General features: G+C 41.3%; 1 protein-coding gene across 9 annotated transcripts in view; it reads right to left on the bottom strand.

Annotated features, from left to right (window-relative positions):
• KLF12 (KLF transcription factor 12) overlaps positions 1-14,700 on the bottom strand; it is a 521,468-nt gene extending 506,768 nt beyond the window's left edge. For 3 of the 9 annotated variants that reach the window (XM_042254943.1, XM_042254945.1, XM_060394527.1), the window contains exon 1: positions 14,256-14,700. The gene's annotated coding sequence lies outside the window, so the exon portion shown is untranslated. The other 6 variants (XM_060394530.1, XM_060394528.1, XM_060394526.1 and 3 more) reach the window with 2 other exon arrangements.
• Between the last annotated feature and the right edge of the window lie 4,792 nt (positions 14,701-19,492).

The raw sequence follows: 19,492 nt of genomic DNA on the forward strand, positions 1-19,492 counted from the left end.
ACTGGAAATTTGAAAAGACATAATTTAAAAAACTATTTAATTGACTCTTTAAAGCAAAAAATAGTAACTAAGAAATTACAGTTTATAACATGTATAAGTAAAAATATTAAGAAAATAAACAATGAGAGAGGAAAAAATGGTGGTATAACACTGAGATTCTGACATCATACAGGAAATGTGAAAACTTCATGATGCATATTGTAAACCCTAAAGTAACCACATATAAAAAATATAAAACAAAGAGCTGCAACTAATAAGCCAACAACAGAGATAAAATAGAATATTAAAAAAATAATCAAGTCTAAAGAAGGCAAAACAGGGATAAGAGCGAAGAACAGGAGGGACAAATAAAAAACAAACAGCAAGGTAGTAGAGAAACCTAATCACATCAAAATGTTTAATGCAAATGACCAAATTATCCCAAATAAAAGTTGAAAGCAGTAACAATCAGATGTTCTCTCCAAAAAAAAAAACAAAACGGGTATATTACATGACAATGTAGGGGTCAATTCAGAGAAAACGTAACAATCCTAAACGTGTTTGCACCTAAAAACAGAGCTTCAAAATACATAAACAAAAGCTTACAGAACTGAAAAGAGTTAGAATAGAACTGAATTTAAATACTTAAACTCTTCAGAACAAGGAGGTTAAAAGATCAGTTAACAATACAGAAGACTGAAAGAACATTCACCAACTTTCCCAACTGACACAGACCTAAGAGACATTTACAGACTGCACAACCCAACAGTGTGCAGGATCCACTATTTTCTACACGTCACCTTCACTAATACAGACCACACTCTGAGCCATAAAACAAATCAACAGATTTCTAAAGACTCAAAATCATACATACTCTGAAAAATGAGGAATTAAACTAGAAACCAGTATCAGAAAGATATCTCTTAAAAAAAAAAAAACCTATGGAATTTATATTGACTGAGAGAAGAGATATATTACCTTAAATATGGTTCTGATACAATGGACTGAATATGCATCTGAAAGTAATTAAAAGTAGACCCCCATCATCCCCTCTTTTATACCATACATACAACTAAACCTTCCCAATGGACTAAAGATGAAAGTCGAATGAAAAATTAAATCTAAGTATAGATTATAAGTCTACTTTATCAGTGGATACAGTTAAAACATGAGACAAAAACAGGAAACCAGAGAAACACAGAAAAAAAGATATTAAAATTTAAAATGTTACATACCAAAAGCTACTTCTTAAACAGACAAGACACAAAAGATGAGTTTTTGGAAAAGTATTACCTGCAATGCAGGTATCAGACAAAAGGTTAACCAGTGGAATATATAAATAACTCCCACAGAAGGACAATAACCAAACAGAAAAATGAACAAGGAATAAAGGGCAACTCTTAGAAGAATTCCAATTTACCTACAAACACCGGAAAAATTGTTCCAGATCACTAGAAACCAGGAAATCATAAATGAAGAAAAGTGTCAACTTTGGCCGGTGGAGTTTTAGGAAATGGGTATTTCCCTGCTTTGCTGGTAAAAAAAAAAACCTTTCCTCAATGCAATGTGGCAACATTTTGAATCAATAACCCCACCCTGGTAATTAATACCAAAGGTCTGTAATACATTTATTACAACATTGGTTTTAATGGCAAAAACTGGAAACGAAGTATTGCCCATTAATAAATTATCAGTTAAACAGACTATACAACCATCCCTTAGAATATATGCCACAGTTTTGTTTTGCCTTTAACAGATTAGAGTTGCGTTGCAGCTAAGCGGGAGGATTTCCCTTAGGCAGTACTAAATGAAAAAAAAGGTCTCCAAAAAGTCTTTTTTCTAAGTGTGACCAAAAAACCATGTGTGCATATGCGTTTGTAACACTTATGGATATGGAGATAAATATGAAGACACATAATAGTTCTGATGACAAGAGTTGCGGGGGAATATAATCCTACTGTTGGCTACAGGAAGAAGGGAAGCTAAGTAAAAAAGAAAGGAGCTCACTATAAAAATGAAATTTAGTGATCTCTTGGTTCTTTTGGTAGCATACTGTTTAGCCTCCATGTGTTTGTGTTTTTTACTGCTTTTTTCAGTGGAAGCAACCTAAATGTCCATCAACAGATGAATGGATAATGAAGACGTGGTATATTACTCAGTCATGAACAGGAACACAATTGGGCGATCTGTGGTGATGCAGATGGACCTAGCGTCTGTCATACACAGTCAAGTCAGAATAAGAAAAACAAGTATTGTGTATTCATGTATATATATGAAATCTAGAAAAACGGTACAGACGAACCTGTTTGCAAGACAGGAACAGAGACACAGACATAGACAGCAGAGGTGTGGACACAGTGCGGGAAGGAGAGAGTGGGACAAATTGGTAGAACAGGATTGACATGTATACACCACCAGGTTTAAAGCAGATAGCTAGTGGGAAGCGCCTGTGTAGCCCAGGGAGGCCAGCTAGTTTCCTGCGGTGACTCAGAAGGTGGAAAGGGGGCGGTGGGAAGGAGGCTCAAGAGGCAGGGGGATGTATGTATACATATGGCTGCTTCACTCTGTTACACAGCAGAGACTAACACAACACTGTAAAGTAATTATACTCCCATAATAAAATGAAAACAAAAAAACGGGATGAAACAAAATGAACACCAATGCCTTAAAAGATAAGGAGGGAGGGGCACGTTTAAAACAAAACAAATTTGTCCCTACTGAGTAGTTGGTACACAACAGTAATAAAAATTTTAGTCAACTGCAATGAATGAAATGTGACTGAATGCTGGATTAAAAAACAAAAAACAAAAAAAACTGTAAAAGACATTTTTGGACGATTGGAGAAGCTGAATATAGACTGGATATTAGGTGACACGGAGTTATTGTCCGTTTTCTGAGATGTAAGAATAGTATCACAATTTGATAAAAGAATGTCCTCATTCCTAGTAGAGCATGCTGATGGTATAACAGCAGAAAAAAATGAACAAGTGGACATTTACCATATTTCATTCTATCCACAGATTATAAGATGTACCATTATTGTGTAATAACTAAGACAAAAATGCTGTTAATAAAAATACTACATGCTTTCAAAATAAACAAAATAAAATGAAGTTTAAAGTCTCCACACTCATGTACCTACTTTTAACAAAGAGATATATTTTTAAACACTGCTCAACAAGTGAGTTTCTACAAAGCTTATTTCCTATAGAGCTGAAGTGGTAATCCTTCAAAAAAGTAAGTCAAAAAGAAAGAATTCACATTTAAATACCACAAATATCTAGCTTTGAGTTGTAAACATTAAAGAATATCTTTAAATGTATATACACATTTTATGTATAATAAATGTGCAATGTACAGTTTTTTTAAAAAAGAAAAAACTTAGAAAATCACTTTTAAATGGAGAAAAAGGTTTTCTCCTAAGATTAAAAGTACTCAAGAGAGTAAAACATAAATCTAAGATTCTCCAGGGTATTACTTTTAGGCACATAAAAGATCTACATGAAGAAAATAAACTGAAGCAGGATACGGTAGTATGGCCCTTCCTTTGGACTCAATGGTGCTGTCTATTTTCCCCAATCCAGCTATATATTAAGACCAAGCCCATGTGTTATTTATCTAAGTATTCTCAGCACCTAGTATCACCCCTGATATGAACCACCTCCCTAACTTTCTTCAGAATGTGGATGCATTCCTAGTCTCGTCTAAGATTAACTGGGCTGATCTATCCAAGTCGTTATATATGGAGTTTGATATACTCCTTAAAAATGCTTCAGGAGATAAAAATTCAACCAATAATACTCAGTGAATAAACCATCTAAGCTAAACATTAGCAGCAGCACCTCTGTATACAATGTAGACTACCCAAATATCTGCTTGTTAAGACTAAAAGCAAGTAGGAAGACAGCAATGGATTGAAATGGAAACAAATTATCTTACTGGTATTGGAAATCAAGGTTCTAGTTTTTACTTGGCTGTCTTCAAGCTATTTTACCTTCACAATCTTATTTTACAGGATTGTAAGGATGAAACTAAAACTGCTTTATGAACCCCAAAGCACTAAGCAAAGTTTTTGCTGGCCCCTACTTCTCAGGTATTCTACTAAACTGTCTTAATTACAAAGCTACTTTTACATATAACACAACTGCTTCTGCCTAGAGCCTTGGTATAGTCCCAATATACTCAATAGACAGCTCAGTGTACAATAAAAATTCCATCAATGCTCTTTATAGACTCATTAAGAGTTCATTTGTTTCTTATTATATGATCTCTCAAAATGAAGTATTTCATGTGTTTGCTTAAGTGTCCTGTATTTATACCTACAGCAGAAAAGCTACTGCACGTTCCACAGAATAGCCCTCTTCAGATATTCAACCACTCTAACATGGAGTTCCTTTCTAAATATCCCTTCAACTGACTCTGACCTTCTGTAAAATTGATCAGTGTTCAAGTTTTCCCTTTCATTGATCTTAGGTAGAAAAAAAGATTTGTTCTTATATGTTAAGGCTTTTGGTCAAGGCTAAAATTCCCATCAGTTATAAATAAAATACATATCAAACCTCTTCAGCAATAGGAAAAAAAATTTCATTAGACAGCTTCATATAAACTGTATTTTTTTAACTTTATTAATCAACCATCATTATTATCATTTTTATTATCCAAATAAACCTTCTCTAAATTCATTGTAACATGGGTGGGGAGGGAGGTAGAAGGGGGGTTCAGGATGGGGGGGACACATGTACACCCGTGGCCGATTCATGTCGATGTATGACAAAAACCACCACGATATTAGTCACTGATTAAAATAAACTTTTTTTTAATTTCAAGAAATAATAATAATAAATAATGAATAAAAAATTCATTGTTAACACTGTGTGCATACTAGCCAAGCATATCCCAGGATCTATTTTTTGGAAAAGAAAATTTTCTGATGATACAGCAAATAGAGGTTCACCAAAACACCAAAAGCCATCAGCTCTAAAAGATAACAGAAAAGGAGGTGTGAAATCACCATAGATGCCTAAACAGCTGTTTTTAATTTGCTCTCCTCTGGCAGGTTTGCTTTTTCTTTTCTATAAAGTAAAACATTTTCCATGAAGGACTTTTGCCACATACCCACTGAAAACTTGAAACCTTTGATTTCCCAAATAGGAGCAATTTTTCTCCCCTACATTGTATTGAAACATCTTAGAGCACTTGATCCATGTATCACAAATTATTCTGAATTATAATTATCTGCATAAGTCTTACCTCCCTTACTTGATTTTCAAGCAATTGATGATGTCCTACCCACTTTCATACATAGTTCCAGACACATGGTAGAAGCTAAATAAGCATAAGTCAAATGAGTAAGTAAGGCATTTTTAACATGAATAATACATTTTTATTACTTTTATTATGCCTCTGACTTTAATAGCTTTCAGTTCAGTCACTCAGTCGTGTCCGACTCCTTGCGACCCCATGAACCGCAGCACACCAAGCCTCCCTGTCCATTACCAACTCCCGGAGTCCACCCAAACTCATGTCCATTGAGTCGGTGATGCCATCCAACCATCTCAACCTCTGTCGTCCCCTTCTCCTCCCGTCTTCAGCTTTTATCAAATACGAAATGCATACTGGCCAGAATTTCTTGGTCTACTATTAACATTATGGAACATTCTATAGAGTTGCCTTCTAAAATAATTTCTTTGGATTGTCTCTATTTATTTTAGTACATACATCAGCAAACACAGAATTAGCTTCTACACTGAAGTAAATATTCTAGTAAATGTATTCTAGTAACAGTATATCAACTTAGTCTACAAGTAAAATAAAACGGCCTCTAAAGACAACATCTATTTGTCTAAGACTCCCATTTTTGTGCTCTAATTCTCTACAGTAAGACTAACTGGAATAGCATATTTAATGCTGAAGGGAGATAGGGGTGACAAAGAAGATAGTTCAAAGGTTTTTCACTCTTCAAATCTCTGCTTAAAGCTAACTGGCTATTGCCAATGAAGACATGACTCAGAAAATCAGTTTCCACATCTATAAAACAGAAACCATAATATCATGCATACATACTCAATGACTATTTAATGAAGGAAGGAATCTCATGTTTCTAATATAAATGCACTCCTACAAACTTGTACAAAACTCAAATATGTATAAGTTAAGGATTTAGACTGACATTTTAAAGGACACCACTTCCCAAAGGAATAGTACAAAATCTGTAATTATACACAATCTTTTAAATAGTGTTATTAAAAACACATGCATAGCATTTTGTATGTTGTCTTTTTTTTTTTTTTTACAATTTATTAGCTTACCTCCATTAAACATTTTCAATAAAGATTCACCAATTTTCAGCACACCTAATGATTTCTTTGTCTCAACTGGGCTTCTCCTCATAAAGAGAAAAAAAAAATTCAGGAAAATATAGTGAATTGCGAAATGGTTAAGAGAAGTGAATATAATTATTAGAGATGAAAAGGCACAGATAAGAAATGACCATGATATCTGACACTTAGCTACTGAGACAGTCACAGTGACTGAACCCTTGGTTCGGTCTTCTTACAACCAGAAGCAGGAAATTTCATTTTCCCTTTTTTCTACACAGTTTGTTAATGAAAGGCAAAGAGCAGCAACATTCTCAAATAGTTTTTGAAATTATTATCACAAACAGCAAAATCATGGCTGGCAGGAGGGGGCAGACTACTACTTGGCAGACAGCCCCGTCTTACAAGAGCTGAAAGATGCCTCCATGAACTGATGTTCCTAAGTCAAAATCCATTGTACAAAAGGTACTTTAGGGGTCTCCACATACAGTATTTAAAGTGGCAATTACCTGAAAGTCAACTATACCTGCCTGGTTACTAAAAAGTACATATTAAGTAACCTCAGACTGGAAAAGCACAGTGCCTAATTTCTGTATTATAGCAGTTGCACAATACAGAGCAGTTATTTTGTCAACAGCTGCCTTTAAGAGAGGAATCAAAATACTGGAAGAGATTAAAGTTTTTTCTTCCAGTTTTATTGAGATATAATTGATATACAACACTGTAGAAGTTTAAAGTGTAACATATATCATAAAATGATTACCACAGTAAATTTAGTAAACATCCCACATTTCATATAAATACAAAACCATAAGAAAATTCTGTGATGTGGTAAGAACTCAGGATTTACTCTTAACAACTTTTGTATATAACATACATCAGTGTTGATTATATTTAATATGTCGCATGTTACCTCCCTAGAACTATTTATCTTATAACTGGAGGTTGGTACCTTTTGAGCAGACTAATATTTGGCACTAAACATGCCAAAGAACTGATGGTTTCGAACTGCAGTGCTAGAAAAGCCTCCTGACACACTTGGACAGCAAGGAGATCAAACCAGTCAATCCTCAAAGAAATCAACACTGAGTATTCACTGGAAGGACTGATGCTCAAGACCCTATACTTTGGCAACCTGATGAGAAGAGCCAACTCATTGGGGGAAAAAAAAGATCCTGATGCAGGGAAAGACTGAGGGCAGGAGGAGAAGGGGAGACAGAGGATGAAATGGTTGGATAGCATCACTGACTCACTGGACCAGAGTCGGAGTAAACTCCAGGAGATAGTGAAGGACAGGGAAGCCTGGCATGCTGTAGTCTACAGGGTTGCAAAGAGTCAGACATGACTTAGTGACTGAACTACAACAAAATATGTACAAGGTTCTACATATTGGAGGCTTTGCAGGCATTACCACAATTTTGACCCTCAAAAACATTCCGCAATGTTGAGATTACATATTCTTGTTTTTGTTTCTCTTTATCAATGAGTGAACTAAGACTTGGAGAACCAACCTGCCCAGCTAGATGGCTAAACACTGGGTTGCTTAAGGTTTTAAACCCAGCATTAGTTAACTTCACTACAAGGAGGAAATAAGTTCAGGAAAATGCAGTGAACTGTGGAACGGCTAACAGTGGTGAATATATTTACCAGAAATGAAAAGGTATAGATAGGAAATGACCATGATATTTGGCACTTAGTTACTAAAAGGACAGTCATATGAACAGTTCTCAATTAGTTCCTTTAGTAAGTACTTTAGCACTGTTTGATCAGTCACTATGTTAGAAGCCAGGAAAGGAACTATGAAGAAGATTCATCTCCTGCTCTCAAGGGGCTTATTACTGGGAAGGGACAAGACAAATCAACAAGCAATTACATCAGAAGGAATATCATATGCTATGGAGCCAGAGATTACAGCCTAGAACCCAGTGTATTCTACAAGCAAGGGATGATAAATGAGAGTCCCACAGAAAGTGATGTTTACAATGATAGTTGTAACATGAACAGGAGGTAGGCAAGGTGTATGTGTGACATGGAAAGAGTTATATTGATGAGCTACTTTTGAGTCTAAGAGCAAAGGGTGTGAAAAAAACTTGTTAATTAGAGAAAATGTAGCAGGTTTAAAACTATGTAAATTATTATTGCTTTTAATTTTCTCCAACATGTGTGTGTTTAAAAAAAATACACATGACAGAAAAATGTGCGCATATAAAAAAAAAATGTGTGGCAGTATATTTTCAAATACCCATTTAAAGATCCCCATCACTACCTTTCTTTATTGTGTACATGCTGTATTGCAACAATGTTTGAGTCTAACCAAGAGACTCAATCATAAATCAGACATAGCTTAATCAACAGAATCCTGGCTTAAGTGGGGATCTGCAGTTCAATAGATGGTTCTAAATTATAGTACAACAGCACAAATTTAATGATTCCATAAAAAAAAAAAAAAAAAAAACTAAGGGCATTTCTAATGACCAGTTGATAGAGGTTTCAATTCACTCACTGAAGAAGTAGCCCGGAGGTTTATAATCTCTAAATAATCCTTGTTGATCTTTATTTTCTACTTTTTAGAAATGATCACAGAAACTATTTTCATGTATCCTCCTCTGAAAAAGCTCAGATGCTTCACCTGCATTATATAAATATTAACAGTCATTAACTTATATCAGCTACATAGAAACTTTTTAAGAGTGACTTTCTCAAGGTCACAGAGCAAATCTCTGGTGAGACAGGAATGGAATTCATGACCTTTGACTGCCAGAAGTTTTCTACCCACACTCGGAAATTCCTTCTCCATAAGTGTAATTTATATGCTCACTTTGAGGGACTGGAAAGTTCGTCCCTTTCAGGGCAAGGGATGGGGGCTGGGGAGGGAGAGATGTTTCTGTCAAGTCACTTGTCACACAGTTCCTGAGGCTTATAAAGTGATTTTTACCTACCCTATTTCGTCTTACCCTCACCACACCCTGTAACTTGCATGCTGTTTTTCCCATTTTACAGGCTCGAAAGAGTTAAAAAATTTAATCAAGGTCATCCAGAGTTAGTAACTGAGAGCACCACTCAAGCTGCAGTATCTCTGCCACTTAAATCAGTCCTGATTCCAGGATGTATAATCTGAGCAGACACCCAATTCTGAAATGAATGAACGTTTCCTTTACAGTTATTTATCTGATGTTTTATAATCATTTACCTTCCTTGTCATTTAGGTCAGTTGCTTTGTTTTCTTTGAGGCAGAGTTGTTTTCATGTTTTGTTATAAGTTGGCTTGTTAAACTTAAGTGAGAGTAGTATCCCCCAACATAGAATTTGAAAAAAAAAAAACAAACTTTGCCTGTTTTTCTTTTTTTTATATATACAAGTGGGAAGGGGGCTTTTTACCATAATTCGTGGTCATAATATATACAGTTAATGTATGGGGTATATACCAATATAACTAGAGAATATAAAAACTCACATTCATAAATATAAATACTATGTATATACATATATACATATGCATGTACCTAAAATAGACTATAGTTATATATAGTACATACATACACATCATACCGGCAATTATTGTGAAAAGCCATATATATACTGTTAAGCATGGTGAATGGAGCACATCAAATACAATTCCTGGATGTGAAGGGCAGCAAAGTAATAGTGGCAGCTTCTATGGCCTCTGATGGGGGTGGGAAAAGTCTCTCAAAGCTCTATACTTTTTTCATCTTCTACACAGCAATAAAGCAGCAAGGGCTTTCTACTGCTCCATCTGTACCTAAACAGCAATGCTGTTTGGACCAGCCCCAAAACTGCTTTTAATAAATATTCAAAAATATACACCATCAAATGAGCCACAGAAGAAAAGTACAACTCTGAGTTAAAAAAAAAAAAAAAAAAAAGACAGGAAGAAAGACCATCTCTGAGAATTCTGAGTATCCTGTAATCTACTGACAGACCAAAACAAATTTTTATGGGGCAACAGGACTACTCAAGTAGCCACTTTTATGACAATAAACACCCTAAACCGAAAAATCCTTTTGTAACATAATTACTGAGAATATATAGAGAAAGTAACCATTTAATCCACAGCATGTGTTCCCTACCGCAAAAACTCAAAAGCTGACATCAGATGGGGTGTGGCCAGTCTAGGCCCTGACAATGAATTCTGGCCCGCTGAAGTCAGACAGTTCTCTGGAAGGGCTTGGGACCTAGAAACTAAGCAGGTCTCACAGAGCCTAAGGCTATTGCCCTTCTGGGCACAGGGGAAGGCCCATCTGTTTACTTGCGTTTTGATTTTGAGAGCCCTGGTTGTGGTAGATGAGTTAAGGCTGTGGTTATAGGGTGCTGCCAGTGATTTAATCTTAATATTTTTACCCTTACATTTTGTCCATACTTAAGATCGAAAGGCGCACGTAATTTGCTGGCTGAAAAAATAAACATAAATTTTAAAATGGAAAATAAATGAACACTGGGCAAAAATACAGATATTTCCACTATAGTACCCTATGGGATTTTCAAAATGTAAATCATAAAGGTAAGCCAGAGCAACCTATTTTAGGAATTATTTACAAAAATGAAAGCTGTGTTCTTAAAAAAAAAAAAAGATAATCATGGTGTCAATTCTGAACAAAACTCTTCTGGAATATTTAGCTCGTGTTCATTAATCAACATGGAAGCACAAGTAAGAAAATTTACTTATTCAAAGAAAGAATAACTTTTCAAATAAGTTTGTGCCATTTCTAGTGGATTACAAACTATTTTGCATTAATACACAATTAAATCATCTACCGCTAGATTTATGAAATTGACACTAAGATAACTGTTACTCTCACAATATAAAGAAACCATCTGACACCCCCAAACTTAATGTAATTAACCTCATGTTAATTTGCATAAACATGAAATTCCACACGCTCCATGTTGTACCACCATGAAAATGTCCAAGACGTTTACACGCTCATCTAGCTAGCAGTATCACTTCACTGTTCAAGATACTCAACACTCCAGATTAACCAACAAGGCCTGAGTTCAAAATGCTCCCATACAGGCCTAGAGGCCTAACCCCTTATGTCATCTTAGAAAACACACCTGCATTTAGACTATATTATTTCATTACGTCGATAGCAGCCTGCTTCAGGACATGACGTCTAAGACCCACTCTGAGTCTGCCGAAGAGCATGTTTACCTTTCCCAGGAGGCTGGGAAGTAATTCCCCAGGAACATATATATTTTTTTAATGACCAGAACACTAACACCATTACATGCCTGATGGGTGCTCTTTGGAAAGACTCAAGCATCCTGATTTGTTTTTCCCTCGGCCTGGGGAAAGAGCGCTTCAGTGTTTGCAGTCCCTCCCTTTCTGTACACACATAGGCTGCAGCTGTAGTAAACAAGCGCCAGCCAAGAGTTGCTAAGGTCAAGGTCTCAAATGCTATACCAGGACCAATTTTCTCCCAAAGGACATTCAGCTGTGGCAAAGGAATTTTCAGGAGAAAAATATATATATATTAAAGGGCCCATTAGTGCAACCATTTTCATTCAGTAAATAGTCATTCAAAGCATTCCAAAATAAAGTTTTAACTGACAGAAGTTTCTTTTAAATATGCACTACTAACTGAAACATTAGTAGTGAAACTACTGAATAACTGAAATATTTCAAAAATACACAGAAACCCCTCAAGGATGTTTATCTCCCACAGCGATAATAGTTTTAGGGCATAAATTATTACAATGTTCTGTGAAACCATCCCAACTTTTACCAGCTTTAGTGTATTTCATAGTAATTATGAATTAGAAGATAAAATAAAAAACCCCTTTCCTTATTACATTACAGATTCCTGTCAATTCTGGTATGCTCAAAACCCTCTCCCAACTCAAAGGAGTTTAACCTAATCCAATCGACCAGGCTGCAGCCATAAAGATACAACTTATGCAACCGAATGTTTGTCCTTCAACATCTCATTTCTAAGCTGCTAAAGTTAAACATTTTGTAGCCGAAAAGTATATCCCTTTATCATAACCCATTTCTATGTGGTTTTTAAAAAAATGTAAACAAAAATGAATGAGGTTTACAAATAGCACTCCCAGCCTATTTTATTTTTTAGGTGAGGGGTCACTGTTTTTGCTGAATGCCAATTTCAAAAAGCCTTTCTTAGAAGAAGGAATACACCCAGCCTTCGAAGCGACCACTCCTATTCCCCCATCACAAGCCGCTGCCCGTTAAAAACCACCAAATTCATTTCAAGGCATTTACTTAGCTGAACAACTCTATCCTCCAGTAGGAAGAGGGCATGGAGGCGTCTAGGTGGATTTGCAGAATGACGTCCGTTGATTGGCAGATGTCTACCGAAGCCACTAGACGCACATGCACCAAATGTAAATAGAGCTGCTCCTCTCCCTGGTGTTTCAGGGAAACTGAGAGAATATTAAAGCTGATTTAAAACAAAACATCCGAGGGCTCGGCTGAGGATTCCATTAGCCAGTGGAATTGCCTAAAACAATCCATACAGCGCGACACTTAAACCATCCGTACAGTTAAATTAGAGAGCTGACAATATTAACCACGCGAACTGTTTATCCAGATTACACATTCCGTTGTACTAATACTCTCTAACTCAACACAGTCAGCTTTTACCAGCTGAATTAAGGCTATTACTATTAAAGTATGCAAAACTCGAAGCGCAGGGTGAAGGGGGTTGGGAAGCTGCAGGGCATGTAACAAAGGAATTGGTACTTTTTCCAAGCTTTTGCCCCAAATGCACTTCGAAACTGAACTGTTGAGTGCACCCCACCCTTTTCCCCAAAGATAAAAGTTTTCAAAGTTCTAACAGGCAGTTCTTTGCCCAAGAAAAGCAGGACTGACTCTTCCTGTAGGGAAGCATCTAACGCGAACACCAACTAATGTCGCGGAGGTCAAGTACGAGTCCTCCTCTAAAGGCAAGAAGTGGCTCCCAGGCCGGCTCCGCGGGCTTCCCGCCCGGGTGGCCCTGCAAAGTTGCCCCTTGTCAACTCCGGCCAGGTCCCCCGTAATTGAAAATAACAGCCTCGGGTCAGCCCCCCGGCTACTTCCACAGACCAGGCACTGTAGCAAGTGACAGTTACACATCATTACGACCAGAGACAATAATGAATGTGGCACCGGGACCACTATTCATGCCAGCAGTGTCATCTCCGCTTTAACCCCTTCCCCTCCGCTCTCTCCAGTGCACACCCACAGCCCACACGGCCCGGTGGGGCAGCTCGTCACCCAACTCGCTCTATTCCTGGGGGCAAACTACTTCCACAAGCTCCCCCCCCCCAACCCCCAATTCAGCCCTGGTGTTTTATTTCCCATCCTTGGCAACTGTCAGGCAAACACTGCAAACAACAATTCCACTAGGGATAGAAAAATATTGCTTAATTCAAGCTACTTGATAAGTTCTTTTTAAAAAAATGGGGTGGGGGGGAGAAATCTCCTTTCTTCTCCACGAATCCAACCGACGCTACTTGCTTTGCAAAAGCGTCGCCCTCCCTCTCGCCCCCCCGCCGCCCCGCTTCCCAACACTTTCCCCCTTTAAGAACACAGACCAACCAAAATGACTTAACTTGAGCAGATGACAGAAGAAAAATAAAACACATTAAGAGACTACGGTCTGATCTGGGATGGCACCAGGAAAAAAAAAAAAAAAAGAGGAGGGGGTTGTTTATTTTGATAAGAAACAGAATCGGCACAGACCTGAACAGAAGCTGCAGAGCAGGAGAAATTGTTTTCTTTCCCTCACCCAGAGTCCCCCTCTCTCTCTCTCCCTTTCTCTCGCTCTCACACGCGCGCGCGCACACACTCACGCTCACACACACACACACACACGGCGTCACCCGCGCACACTCACACGCACACTCGCACACGCACGGGCAGAGCCTCTCAGCTGCTCTCTGCAGTTCTCAGGAAATGAATGGGGGGCAACCCAGGGAACTGTTGTACTTGCAAATGACTTACCCGGATCACATGATGCGCTAAATGTAGGGTGGGCCGGTGGGTGGAGGCTGCCGAGACGCGAGCCCGGGTCTAGCGTGGGGAGCCTCGCCAGGCCCGCATCGAATTACCCCGGGGCCCAGCCGAGGGGGTTGCAAGACGCCGCTTCTCCTCCCTTGCAGCCCGCAGCTCAGGAAACCGGAGAGGCGCGGGGGGATGGGGTGGGGAAGGGTGGGGTAGGGTGGGGTGAGTTGGGGGGGCGGGTGGTGAAAACACCAAACCCCCAAACAAAAGAGCTCCGGGTCCTCCTCCCCAGAAACAAAGCCCCGCCGCTGCGGGCGAGCCCCGGGGTGGGGCCGAGGGCGGGGGCGGCGGCGGGGAGGGGCTCGCTCAGCAGGCGCTAAGTCGCTTTATTGCCATAAAATGGGGCCCCCGAGCCGCTCCGCCCGAGGATTAGGAGGCGGGCTCTGAGTGTGATGGTTGAAATCCCCTGTGGGAAACTAACCCCTCCCCGCTCGCAGAGGTAGAAGGCAACACCCACTGCCCGGCCCTCGCCTCGCCGCCCGGGCCGCCGGCTTGGGGGGTGGGTCCGCGGAGCCTCCACCCCGCCCCACCCCGCCCCACCCCTGCCCCCGCCCCCCGGCCTCGGCCGCGCTTCGCGATCACCTGCACCACCTTGCTGCGGCACCCAAAATAACCCACACATGGCCAACACTGCCTTGGGAGCCGCGGGGCGCGAGGGGCCCGCGGGAGGAGCCCCCGATTTCAACTCCTCGGGAGCGGACTCGCGCGGAGCCGCCAGAAAGTCCCCTCTTTTGTGCCAGAGCGCGCTAGGCTGCCTTAGGAAGGGAATTTGGAGACAAATAAAGCGCGGAGCCCGCTCGGCCCACCCCTCCTCCGCCCCCGCCGCTCCCCTCCCGCCCGGGTGGAAACGTGCGGGGAGGGGGCCGGGCGCCCGAGCCGTCCCCGCGGCTCACCCACCAGCTAACTTGGAAAGGTGTGGGCGGAGCCGGCTCCAGCGGCCGGCGGCGGCTCGGGACCGCTCGCGGGGACCGCCCCCGTGGCTCCGGGCATCGCCCGCGCCGGGCAACAATGGGGTCCCGGCCGGGGCGAACGGGCGGGAGGTGCCCTGGGCGCGGGGGCGCACGCGGAGGTGGGGCGCGCGCAGGGCCGGGTGCGGAAGGCGGTGGGGAAATCATTGTTTGGGTTCTCGAGCGACGCAAGTTGCGGGCGAGGCGAGGGCGTCCTCCCGCGCAGCGCTTCACCTTGGCGGGATGAATGGGGGCGAGGCGGAGCCGCACGCCCGGTTCCGGAGCCCCGGGAGATGGGATGCCCGCCCTCGCTCGGAATTTGGGCAGGAAGCGGGAGCTGTAGATACCGGCCAAGGGGCTGCGGGAGAGCGGAGTCCGGCCCTCCCCTCCTCGCTCCCCAGAAGGGAGCCCCGAGAAGCGAGCAGCCCGGAGCTGAGTCCTTGACGCCCTTCCCGAGGGTCCCTCCCTCCTTCGCCGCTTCCGCGCCCCGGAGAGCGGATCGACGAGATTCTGGGGCGGGAGAGAGGGGAGGCGGGCAGCGCGGCCCGGCTCTCCCGCGGCGGCCCAGAGGGCGCGGGGTCAGCGCGGCTGCGAAGGGTCGGCGGGGGCAGGGCGGCGAGCGGACGGAAGCGGGCGCGCTGGGAGCGGAGCGGGCGCGGCGGCGATCGCGTGCGCCACTTTCTTGCAAAGCTGGGTAAGCGCGCTGGGGCGCCCGAGTGGCCGGACACCCCGGCACGGCGCCCCCGAGCCCGCCCTGCGTGGGAAACCACCTCGGCAGTGGGAAGGCCTCGAAGGGGAAGTTTATATTAAGGAGAGAAAGATTTGCAAATGTGGCACGAAGTAGGGGTGGGAAGAGAAACGAGACAGAGGCCGAGAAACAGGAAATGAGACCGAAAGGACGCATTCGAGCCAGGAAAAAGCCCAGTTCTACATTTCGTGTGGCGGTTTTCCAAACACTTCTAGAGGCCCTGTGTGCGTTATTCATGAAAACAAAGGCAGCGCACCGCCTGCTTGTGTTCCATGCCTCCTGCCTCCTCCTGTATGTGAGAATTAGGCAAGGCGGTCCAGCCCGGACGATGATTCCACAGTCCCCTTCTACTTCTCCAGTGGGCCTGCGTCTGAGACACATGAGAGCGGGGGGTCTGTCCTGGTTTTAGGATTTCCAAGAGCCAGTAAGTGAAAGTGGCTGAATAATTGTACCCCAGTCCTTGAGCGAAGCATCCTTAGACTAGGAAAGCATAGGGAGCAGGAAGGTGATGGAAGGCCACATTCTTAGACGTGGATGCGGCCAGGGAATCAGGAACCCCCCAAAGGAAAATGGAACCTGGGGGCTGACGGGCGCTCCTTGGGGCGGGGTCTCTTCCGGGGAAAGCAGGCCAGGACCCCACCCCCTAGCTTGATCCTGGACTCTGGGTAAACAGCCCTTTACATTCCTCTGCATCTGGATAAAAACGTGGTCAAAAGACAAGTTTGAAAACCGATAGTACATCAACAGACACACAGTAATTAATCGGAAAACTTGGCTCTACTAGAAATAGTGCAAAGTTTTCCTCTAGGTGGGGCAGGGAGAGAAGGAGGTGAGTTTAAGAGTGGAAGGATGCTATAAGGAATTATGTCATCGTGACACTCCTACTAGCAGTTCTTGCTCTGAGAGCGCTGCTGCTAACTGCTACTGCTAAGTCGCTTCAGTCGCTGCACTGACCATAAATATATTCTCGAGCAAGTGCTTCTGCACTTGGAAACACATTCCATAACTGCATTTCCTACCTATGGCTCCAGCTGTGGACATGCTAATAGAATGATGGAAGATAGAAAATAACATAGAAGAATCCACACCAGAGGGATAAGAAAAATACAGATAGGTCAAGGTTAATATTTAGAATCTATGTAGTGTGGTTAAAAGAGGGAAGTATACCAAGTATTAGGGGGAAGAAAACTAGCAGATTTTGTTAAATTGAAGTAAGAAAGAATACAAATGTTAAATTAAGGCAACTCCCCAGATATAAAAAGGAAACAGTTTAAGAGGGAGAATCACTTCATTGTGTGAGCTGGGAGTGGAAGAATGAAAACAATGAGAGAATAAAGAAGCAGGATATTTTGGGAGTTAGGGTGCTGGAGACAATTATATGTGAGTGTGTCTGTGTATAGGCGTACATTTCCAATTCATTTCATGTCGTTCCACCTCTGTGCAGAACTTGGGTTTAAACAAAGTGAAAGTGTTAGTCGCTAAGTCATGTCCGACTCTTCAACTCCCCAGACTGTAGCCCACCAGGCTCCTTTGCCCATGGAATTATTCAGGCAAGAATACAGGAGTGGGTTGCCATTCCCTTCTCCAAGGGATCTTCCAAACCCAGGGATTTAAACCAGGTCTCCTGCATTGCAGGCGGATTCTTTACTATCTGAGCTACCAGGGAAGCCAAACTAAGGTGTAAATAACAGGGGGAAGGTAAGAAACAGGTCCACATACCCTGGCAAAAATGTGTGCACATCTTTGTCTTTAGTCCCTTCTTTATTTCCATGTGTATTCGGGGATGTGAAAAGTCAGAAAATGTAAAGATGAAAAAATTATTTTGTCAAGAATGTATAATTCTGTCTGCATAAAATAATGTGTTGAAATTACAGAATCATGAAATTGCAGTGTTGAAAGTATATGTAAAATGCCAATTCTTTATGATACTTAATTCTGTTTAGTTCTGTTTAAAACCCAGATGAGTTGGATCAAACATGTTTCCCTAACTTTTTATACTATATTTATTTAGTCTTTAATATTGCAAATACCAGAATGATTTAAAGAGGATGAAAGGGAACTTTCGTGGTAACCCAGTGGTTAAGACTCCACCTTGCCATGCAGGAGACAAGGGTTTGATCCCTGGCCAAGGAACTAAAATCCCACAAGCCCTGGAACAACCGGGCAGGCACTGAGCCCAGGCACTCCAGAGAGTGCGTGCACCACAACCAAGATCCTGCATGCTGAAACTAAGACCCATGCAACCAAATATTTTTAAAACTGTTTGAAAGAGGATGAAGGTTGGAATTCTGATATTTTTATGCACATACCCTATACAAATATTGGATTTCTTTTCCCTAACATATTGGTCAGGAAAAGAACAAGAACAAAAACAACCATAACAAAAAACCGTTCACATGCATCCTCAAAGCAAATAATATACCTAATTCAATGTAAATACGTGGCTAAATTTACTACTAAAGATTTTAAATTGTTACTGTAAATGCTACATATGCAGAAACTTTTTGCCAGATCCTGTACTTCCCCAGTTGTGCTACTCTTTGAAAGATTAGAATCAGTGATGGAAAATCTTTTATCATATTAAGAGTATCACCTGTCCCATAGCCTGACTTGTCTAAGGTGATGACTATACTCAATATCTGTGTACATGTAAAGTTCTTAAGCCATTGGCTCAGTGTTGTCAAAGACTGCGTGGGTGATTTAACACTAATATAATTTTAGGCGGGCTTTGTGGGGCATGAAGTCCATTTTCAGAAGTAAAAGTTGTGTTGAAAGATGAGAACTAACTTGAAGTAAAAATAAAAGTGATTCTCAGAGCTTTAAATAAGTTAAAGAATATAATCGGGATTTTTTCCTAAAGCCTGAAGTGAATATGTGCTATTGTGTTTTCAGTGCCTGGTTTCTGTTTTTCTTGTGTCAATTTTGCCAATAATGTGCAGCAAAGGGGAATTTTCCTGTTTAAGTATGAGAAAGGGTTGTGAAAGCCTTACTACAAAAGCAAAAAGCTGGTAATATGGTAAACAACATGTTTCGATTTGAGTGAGAGGCTATTTAGAAATTAGAGGGGACATGACATTCAAAACTTTGTTTTGTTGTACTCAATAGAGTTTTGGTCATTTTAGCTTTAAAATCTTCCTCACATCCTTACATGTGTCTCCTCTTTTCCACCGTTCCTTCAGAGTCACTTTCATTCACGTCGCCTGCTGCCCACATTCCCACATCTCCTCCCCCAACTCTGAATTTCTGGTCCATTTCTCCTCTTATACAGCAAAACCTTAATTATTGCATACCTATATTTAAAAATCCTAAAGTGGCAAAAATTAGTTTCAGTTCGATACAGTGATATTCAAAAGCCCCACTTAGCTTTTTATCTCATACTTCCATTCCAGCCCATGTGGACATCTTATAATGCCCCATCCATCCTGGATGCTTTATTGAAGGTGAAGGTGTTAGTGGCTCAGTCCTATCTGACTCTTTTGCAA

The sequence above is a fragment of the Ovis aries genome, chromosome 10 (assembly GCF_016772045.2).
Source record: "Ovis aries strain OAR_USU_Benz2616 breed Rambouillet chromosome 10, ARS-UI_Ramb_v3.0, whole genome shotgun sequence".
Classification (NCBI taxonomy): Eukaryota; Metazoa; Chordata; class Mammalia; order Artiodactyla; family Bovidae; genus Ovis; species Ovis aries.